The following is a 9,675-nucleotide window of genomic DNA, read 5'->3' on the forward strand; positions in this document are numbered from 1 at the left end:
AGGAAAGTGGTTCCATCAAAACCACATCTCAAGCACCACTGAAGAGTCCACCTTGGGCTGGATGAAGCGTTGGCCAACCCTCAGACAATGCTCCCCTCACTTCACAGCTGGGGTACTTCTGTGGCCATTTGCTCTGTGGTCCTGAATAACAGCTGGATTGACAGAATTATGCTCAGTGAAGGTTACCCAAACTATGGCATCTCTCTCATGACTTCAATTACTTTGATCTTCTCATACTGCTAAAAAGAAACTGACGAGAGGGGTTCTTCAGGGTCTTCCTTAACCAAAGACCTTTTGTGCAGGTCAATGGGCCTTTGAGAGTCTTCTTCTGAGACAGGCCTCTTTGGCTCGCTCAGAGGGTTTCTTGTCCATCCACCTTGTGCACGCACGGCTGCCTTTACTTCTTACACGGTGGCATCGTGACAAAGGCAATGCCCTTGGAGTGCTTGTTGTCTGCCTCTTGTAAAACCTCACAGTTGATGAACGTTCCCCAGTCGTTCACAATGGCTCCTCAGGTTCCCATTCATCACCTCCTACTTCCGGTCTCTAGTGAAGATCTTCTGCAGCCGTGTGGCTTGTTCATGATACCAGTTAGAGTAGACACTGCCATGAGCCTTCCTTGGGGGGTTCCTTGACAGAAAGAAGCTGACCAAGATGCAGATCTCAAACTTGGCAGATTTTATGAACCACGTCAACGGACTGGTGAGACGCCCTTTCATTCTTTAATGACAACCACACACCATCACACACCCTAAGAAGTCCAGCTCTGCGACTGAAGGTTAACAGGATGCGTATTCCTTTTCCTGAATATTCTGGTGTAATTATTTCACATCTTCATTGCCAAGCTTTTGTTCTCTTATCATTGCTTTAATCAGTTCACTGTTTCAGTGCATCTGTGTCTCTTTTAATAAACCAGTCTAAATTCCCAATATTAAGAAGGAGTTGAAGGAATAAGAGGAAATATCCAGGAATCCTGAAGAAAAAACATAAAACCCAACCCACACACTCATGTTCAATTTGCAGGGATTGAGACTGAGACATTGGATAAAGTAGCAGTTAGAGTGTCCATTAAGGTTGACCTGTTGAGCTGGGGTTGGGAAGTCGAAAGGCCTGGAATAGCTGCACCACTCCCCTTAGCCTGGCTAGAAAGCACTCCGGCACCACGCAAGGCTGTGTCCATGGGGGCCCCACATTTTGAAAATGGAGGGAACCTCCAGGAGAACAACATACCATGCAGGAAACCACTCTGATGGCATGAATGAGTCTCAGAATAAGTCTGTCCTTGTGGCAGACGCTACTGACCATTATCCAGCGGCCAGTCCCAGCCCCCTCCCCTTGCTGCTTCTGCCAAGGAAGCAGAAAAGGCTAACCTCTCATTTCTGAGTGTCCTTTGCAGCGAGGAGGATCTAACACATTTCCAGCCGATGCAATAAAGGAAGTGGAAGTTTGTTGAGAGTTTCAGGAAAACCTTCTGCCTTGATGCCGCTGACATTGCCTCTCCCTCCTGAACAGGGGTAGGTCAGCACCCCGGTAGCAAAGCAGGGAGGGGAGGGTGCAGGTGGGGGAACGTGTGGAGTACTGTTCCAATGGCTCCATTCCGGCAGTGAGGCAGGAAGCAAGACCATCGCCTGAGCGTGAGGATAGGGAGGGAGGCGTTGGGGAATGGAGGAGGGAGGCGGAAGTGTGACTCAGTCACGGGGCAGCTGGGGGAGGTCCTAGCAACACATACGGGGATTACCGAGCAGACTCAGGCTGACCTGAGGTTAGTGACCAAGAATGTACAGGGAAAGTAGCCTCCATGGATGAGTGCTTTTCTCTAGCCTTCTTCATCAGCCTGATGCGGACATGGAATAGGATTTGAGTAGGGTTCGTTTTTGCCAGGAAAGTACAATGAAAAGAGAGAGAGGAGGAAAGGGGTTGAGGGGTTTTCTACGGAAGTGACTATAAACATGGACCGTGGATACTAAGCGGGAGGCAGAATTTGGAAGAGGAGTGAAGTGGGGCAGTAAACTGCCTAACGGAGTCTCTACCCCCAGAGGCCAAAGAACAGTTTGAGATGAGCTACTGGAGGAAGGGAGCAGAAGTGGAAAGTGGTGGTCAGAGCGGGGCTTGAAATGGAGATGAAGGAGGTGAAGTCGTTGGTCACGCCACCAGATTGTGATAAAATACGGCGTCCAGTGTTGAAAATGCAGGCAAAAGACTTAACGTTCTCCTCCTTCCTGGAATCTCCATATCCAGACCTACGGCCTGAAACCCCAAAGGCACTATCCTTCCATTTCCCACCAACCTGACCCACGTACGCCATTAACTGGAAGCTCTTCTCCAAGTAGAGGAGCTTCAAAACCCTTCTTCTTTCTTCCCTATCCCTGGTAGCGAACTCCCAGCAGGAGCCTGGCTCTGGACGAATCCCAGTGCCAGAAGGAGCAGCGGGGCAGGGCCTTGGATGAGGAGGACCTCAGGGGGTGGAGGGGTGGTTCTGGTGGAAACGGAGGCTTAGTCCCAGAACAAGGTGAGGGCTCGGGAGTGAGAAGCGGTTGCAAGATCAGGCACAGCCAGGCCTCCTAGGCCGAGGGCGTGTTCTTCAGGGCGGAGAATCCCTCCCGTTGCTTCAGCTGGGGAAAGTCCTGAGTCCGGGCGGGGGTGGTGAAAGCCGAGGAATGGGGTAGAGCTCTGTCCGGCTGTAAAGGTTAGAAGCTGGTGCATTGTGTTCATAATCAGGATTCCGGAGCCGGAAGGAACTTTACAGAGCAGCGGTTATGGTTAGACGTGGCTACGCACAACAGAAGTCTTGAGGTGGCCATCTCAGGTGGGCTACACTGGACGGTCAAGGTCACTCCACGGCTGTCAGGGCCCTGGGCTCATTTGTTGCCCAAATGCACCACCGTACCTGTGGCTTCCGTTCTAGTGATGTTATCTGGGGCAAGTAGCTTTGTCTTTCTGAACCTCCGTTGCTTCATCTGAAGAATAGGACTCATAACAGGATCTACCTCATGATGCCAATGAGCGAATGAACTAAGGTAACTGATAAAAAGTGCTTTGTGCCAGGGCCAACACGAGAGAGCTTAGCTGTTACTTATTTTGTTCAGAACCAGTCCAGTGCCGGGTATAGAGTTGGAGCTCAATAAATACGGAGCTCGCTACATCTTTGTGGAATCGAACAGTAACTATTGTCATTATCGTTGTGGACTTGATTCGGTACTCACAAGCCATGTCCAGACCCGCTCCATTTACACAGCACTTAGGAAGGACCCGTCTTTATTTCTGGATGACCATCGCCTGAGTTGAAACGGGCCTGGGGAGCAGTTGTTGAAGGGCAGTTGACGGACGGACCAGCCCACATCTGCCCAGCAGAGGCCAAGGACAGCCGCTTCAGCCAGACCAGACGCTGCTAATGGCTTTGGTTCGCCTGCCAGATTCCCCCTCCCGTCCTCCTATGGGAAAGAAGCAGACAGGAGACATGACTGAGTCCTTGGGAAGACAGGGCATGCCAGAGGCTGGGAGGCTGGGAGGCTGGGAAGGACGGCAAGGCGGTGGGCACCGGAGGGAGCTGTTCACGCAGGTTCTGCACTGACCCGGGAGGCTTTCTCCTTCCTTGTACCCTTGACTGCCTCCGGGTGTGCAACCTAAACTTCAGATGGCCTGCACTTCCTTTCTCCCGGAGTCACAGAGGGATTGTGGCGAGAAAGCTCACGGAAGTCAACACGAGCCTGGTAATATGAAAACCATATGAAAACTTGGCGGGGCCCCATGTCAGCCTAATGGGCTTTTCCAGACGTCCCGAGCCCACAGACATTGGCCCTTTGTGAGGTCGGCGGGAGAGGGGGGCGCCTGGCTCCCTCGATCCCATTCCACGAAGACATAATTGAAAAGGAAAGAGAAACACGAAAGGCTGCCAGACTCTTCTCTCTCATCTCTGTGCTTCGAAGGCCTTAGACACGGGGCGATGTCAGGCGCCTTAAAGGATGAATATACATGGCGCGCTTGCTGCCTGCCAGGCTCGCCCACGTTACTCTCACTTGATCCCGGTGATAACACCTTACGCCCGTTTCAAACCCAGGTCTGGGAGGTTTGTGCGGGTCAAGTAACCATGGTGACACAGCCAAGACCCGGTGGGGCCCGTGCAGGCCCATCTGGCTGAAAAATCCGATCTTCCATTATTCAGAGCTGCGTCCCAGATGACCTTCCGGTTATTTCAAACGAATTTACCAACATTCAAAATTTTGCCTCAAGGCTTAGCTCTCAGAAAAAGACGTTTCCAAAATCCAGAGAGAAGCTGAGACATCATTGTTTTCTCTCAGCCTTATTAATCTTTGAGCCACCCGCTGACGTGCCAATTGTTATTTATACCTGAAGTTACTGCATCGCCAAGCCTGTTGGGGTGGAAGGGAGACTATTTCTTAGAGCTGTCGTTATGTGGTGCTAAAATTAAACGTTCTTCCAGGGCAACCGGGAGGAAAAAAAAAAAAAAAAAACAATGAAATCAGAAAGTGAGATAAATGGCTGTGTAAGTTTAGTGGCTTGTTGTTCAGATTCCCAAAGACCAGAAAAAGCGAGCTCGATGTGCACGTACGTACGCAGACCATAATCTGCCTGTAATCTACAACTGTTCATACATCCAAATATATCTCCTTGGGGTGGTGTCTTGAAAATAACTTAAAGCTATTTTGAATGTTTATTTGAGACAGAGTGCAGGCAGGGGAGGGGCAGAGAGGGAGGGGGACAGCAGGCTCCACACTGACAGCAGCGAGCCCGATGTGGGGCTCGAACTCGTGACCCCGGAGACCATGAGCTGAGCCCAAGGCCGCCGCCCAACCCACTGAGCCATGCAGGCACCCCCGAACGATTGTAAAACTCGACCAACCTGCGTAAGACCAACCAGCCCCAGGCGTTCCAAATTTCTTGCCTGTGGACTTGGGGCACCGCCCCCTGGAGATAAAGCCTGCTGCCACCAGGGTTCACCTGAGCCCGGACCATCTCAGGGCACACGAGGATCTGCTTCCACTTCTTCGTGAAAAGATTCATGAAGGAGTCTCGTGCCGAACTGGGAAGAGGGGAGGAAAAAGAGCGGCGGGAGCCAAAGCTGTCAAAATACAGGGGGTGAAACCACCCAAGGGCCCCGCAGCAGGAGCCCCATTTAAGGAATCTCCGCACCGCTGACAGAGGGGCGCTATTCAGCTGTTAAGAAGGAGCTCGACCTACAAGGATTAGTGGAGAATGAGGTTTCTTATTGTTTTTCCACTTATAACACATCTTTCTATTGCACATTTTTTTTTTAATTTTTTTAACGTTTATTTATTTTTGAGACAGAGAGAGACAGAGCATGAACAGGGGAGGGTCAGAGAGAGAGGGAGACACAGAATCCGAAACAGGCTCCAGGCTCTGGGCTGTCAGCACAGAGCCCGACGCGGGGCTCGAACTCACGGACCGTGAGATCGTGACCTGAGCCGCAGCAGGACGCTTAACCGACTGGGCACCCAGGTTCCCCTCTGTTGTACATTGTTTAAAAGTACCGACCAATATATAATATCTACTGTGGGGGTTTTTTTGAATTGGAAGTTACCTGTATCTATAGCTCTCTGTCTCTCCATTTGTGCATATCTATATCAGTATCTATATACACGCACGTGCTTTGACCATCCCTTGATCCATAGCTAATAAGCTGGTAACGATGGTTGTTTCTAGAGAAATTAGACTTTGTAGAGAAATTTGACTTTAGAGGTCAAAAAAAAATTTGCTTTCCACTACATATACCCATTTATGATATTTGAATTGTAAGGCTTTCCAAAAGTGATCGCTAACGGTTTTGGCACATAGCCTGTACCGGATACTATTCTAAGCCCTTCACGTGTATAACCTCATTTAATCCTCGCTATACCCCTAAGAGGGAGGAATATTATTGTGACAATTTTACAGATGAGAAAACAGGTGCAGAGAAGCTCTACCTGTTGTAAGTGGTACAGCTGGGCCTCTGACGCCAAGCAGAGAGGCTCCAAATACCGTGGGCATGTAACGCTTTTAAAATAAAATCAAGCCACTAAGTTTTTATATGCCAGGGGGAGTCCTTGCAGCCATTTCTGACCTGGAGGGTGGTGCCACCCCTGGGTCCACGACTGCCGGGTCCAGGTCCCAACAGGTACAGGGAGGGGTGGGCGGGATTTGGAAGGAGGTGGGAGTGGTGAGGACCCTGTACCCAGCGCCCAGGTTCCCCAGGCTCCTCAGAGAAGCAGCTGGGGATTCATTTTCCGGCCGCCCTTGATCTCCATTATTCTATTGCTAATTTAAAAATAAATAAAGGAGATTTTGCTTTAAACCTCCATTATGTTAGCATACCAAGAGAAGGAAATTAAAGGAGAGCCCCGCCTGGTCCCCAATGGATGGAGGGAAACTGAAACCCACCACCGTTTCCCCCACCGCATTAAAGAAGCACATTGTGTTGTCTAAACCGGTCTGGGCCACAGTGAGAATGGCACTCTCCCCAAAGTCACCGCAGCCCTGAATCGGGTCCGGCTGGCAGGCCATCTGGCCGCAAACCCCACAGTACTCTACTTACGTTCAAAGCAGTACTAATTGCCTTGTTAACAAAGCTCCTCTCAAGAGAATGAAATTTAAGCAGAGGAATATCAGAGCGTGATTTCAAGAGAAGTGAGCTGATCCAGAGACTGATAGTATTTCCAGCAGCCGAGTCTCCGAAGGCCCACAGAGGAAATAAAGAACATCTTAATGGTGCTGTCAGGAGGATACGACTTGTCAAGGCAGATTTGCAAACAGGAAAGGGGCAGGGACCATTCTTGTCTAGACATCTGATTAGTGGGAAATTGCAGGCTTATGAGGAGTGTGGATTTTTCTGGCCGCTGTTTCTGAGGGGGTCAGGCTTTCCTGCGCAAAGGGCTGGATGAGAGAAACATTTGTCTGTGGGAGAAAATGTCGACTGGTCCTCATCCTCCCTTGGGTTCCAGCAGCCTATTTGGGACAAAGAGAATGCACGGGTCGATTTAAACCTGCTGCTGCTTGGGGCGGGGCAGTGTGTGGGGAGGGGTCTGAGGCTCCGACAGGCTCTGAAAATCCCAACCTCTTCCTGACCTTCATCATCAGCCTCAGCTTGCCTCCTGATCGTGCTAGTGGATGTCTGGTTCTGCTAAATAACAGTCCACCTTTTGTCCCACCCCCACCCCCCACGGTGCCCCAGAATACCACGGGAGCCACAGCACTGCCGGGGTGGGATGTGGAGGGGGGATGGGCAGACAAATAATGCCCGCTGGGGTAGCAATGAGGCCAGGTGAGCTGGGTGTGTGTGTGTGGAATAATCCCATGGCCTGGGCAATGGGGGGCAACTCTGGAGGTGACCAGTGGGTTCTAAAAGGAATAGAATCACGGGACGCCTGAGGGGTTCAGTCGGTTAAGCCTCCGACTCTTGATTTCGGCTCAGGTCATGATCTCACATGTGGTGGGACTGAGCCCCACGTCGGGCTCCCCACTGAGTGTGGAGACTGCTTGGGATTCTCTCTCTCTCTTTCTCTGCCCTCTGCCTCTCCCCCTGCTTGTGTTCTCTCTCTCCAAATAAATACATAAACATTAAAAAAAATAATAAAATGAAAGGAATGGACTCAAACCGAGAAACTTGGGGTTCTAGGATAGGTTCCTCATCTCAGAAGTGAGGGTATTAGCCTCACTATCCCTGTCCCTGTGCCACCCGAGTTCTTATCATCCTCCATCACTGCCTTCAGCCCTGGGCTGCATACTTTGGCTGTGACCTAAGACAGGGCCAGCCAAGCACAGCATGGACGCCTTTTGTGGTCCCTCCCCACATTGAATACGGCTGTCCTGATCTGAGTGCTTGATATATATTAACTTATTTAATCCTTCCAATAATCTTGTCAAGTAGGCACCCGTGAGCCTTGTTATTATATACATCTTAACACAGGAAATAGAGGTCTGAGAGCTTAAGCTGACGCAGCGGAAGATCACAAGACTAGCCACCCCCTCTCTCCCACTGTCTCCCTGCTCCTGTCTCAGTCATATGGTAAACAAGGGAAATCTGTTCATCCGCATACAGGTGCGATTTAAAAACTAGGTGCATGAGGAAAGGTAAAAGGTGGAAGGGCATCCACACAAGCCGTTCTTCCTTGTTGGGGTGAGCGATCAGAATGTGTGATAGAGGTGGAAATGGCCAAGGACAAAGGGGAAAGTTCCTTTTCTCTCTGGGTTGTAATCCTGCCAAAGCAAGCCGAGAGTCATTGGCTAACTCGTTCTAAAGGTTGAGTCGGGCACAACTTCACAGGGGGTGCCGGGGTTGTGTTCCAGCCAGGAGTGACTACGGGGCTGGAGCTGCAGAATGAGACCATCCAGGCAGGGCTCAGATCGGGAGGGTTCCGCACTACTGACTCATCAGGGACCTACTTGCCTCTCTGGGCTTGGTTTCTAGTCTGTCCATGTTGTTTGGCTTTAATAACTGTAAATGCTTTCCATGAGGGCATTCCTGGCTATGGGCACGCAGAAGCGAGTGAGGAAGGGGCTGCACGGGCAGGGCAGCCAGCACCTGTTCATCGAAGGCAATTCTCCAGAGAAGTAGGGCATCTGGGAGCCATTGGCAGCCGACGTTCACAGCAGCTTGGGGTGGGTGCAGGGCTGGGGAGAAGAGTCGGAGCAGGGCAACAGTGGCATCTGCCTTGGAGGGGAAAGGGCAAAGTGCGGGCGGAAGGTAAAATTCTAGATAGGATGGACAGGAAGAGCTCACTGAGAAAGTACCTAAAGGAAGTGAGGGAGCTGGCTGTGTGGCCAAGGTGGGGAAGGATGTGATGGGGAGGCATTCAGGAAGAGGAAAGAGTTTCAATCAATGCAAGGGCTCTGGTGTGATAGTGGCCCCGGGTGCTGAAGGAGAAGTAAGGAGTCTGGAGCAGAGCAGCATCAGGGGATGGGAGCAGAAGATGAGGTTTGCCATGTCGTGGGGAGGAGAGGCACATCATGGGGGTGCTTGTGGATCCTAGCTAGGACTATGGCTCTCTTCCGAGGGTCAAGAGGCCACTGGAAGTTTCTGGACAGGGGACTGACATAATCCCACTTGTATTTTAACAAGTTCATTCTGGCTAACGTGTTGAGAGTAGACAGAAGAGGCCAAGATGGAAGCTGGGAGACCAATTAGGAGGTCACGCAATAATCCAAGTGAGAGAAGAAAGCGACATGGGTGGACCAAGGCAGTGGCAGTGAGGGTGGTAAGAGCGGTCAAATACTGGAGATAGCTTGAAAGTTGGACCAACAAGATTTTCTGAGAGTCTGAACGCTGGGTATGAGACAGAGGGAAGCCAAGGGTGGCTCCAAAGCTTCGGACCTGAAATATTGAACGATGGTTTCCATTCACTGAGAAAGGGAAGCCGTGGGTGAGGTCTTTGCAAGGGGGTGATTGGAAGTTCTATGTGAACACGTTGAGTTCATGGTGTCCATTGTCCACGTCAAGATGTCGACGGAGCGACAACAGGACATACGTGCGGGAGTCAGAGGCAAAAAATGGTACGAAAGCAAGGAGATCATACAGGGCATGAAAAGAGATAAAAAGGACAAAGCAGCCACTGGTGTTTGCTGACATGAAGCACAGCCGAGCTTGGGGCCCCCCACGGGATATAGGGGTGTCTCCCTAACGGCCCAGGCCACATCTACTTTGATGCCCCCAGAGCACTCACC

This window comes from Felis catus, chromosome B1 (genome assembly GCF_018350175.1).
Source record: "Felis catus isolate Fca126 chromosome B1, F.catus_Fca126_mat1.0, whole genome shotgun sequence".
NCBI classification, from domain to species: Eukaryota; Metazoa; Chordata; class Mammalia; order Carnivora; family Felidae; genus Felis; species Felis catus.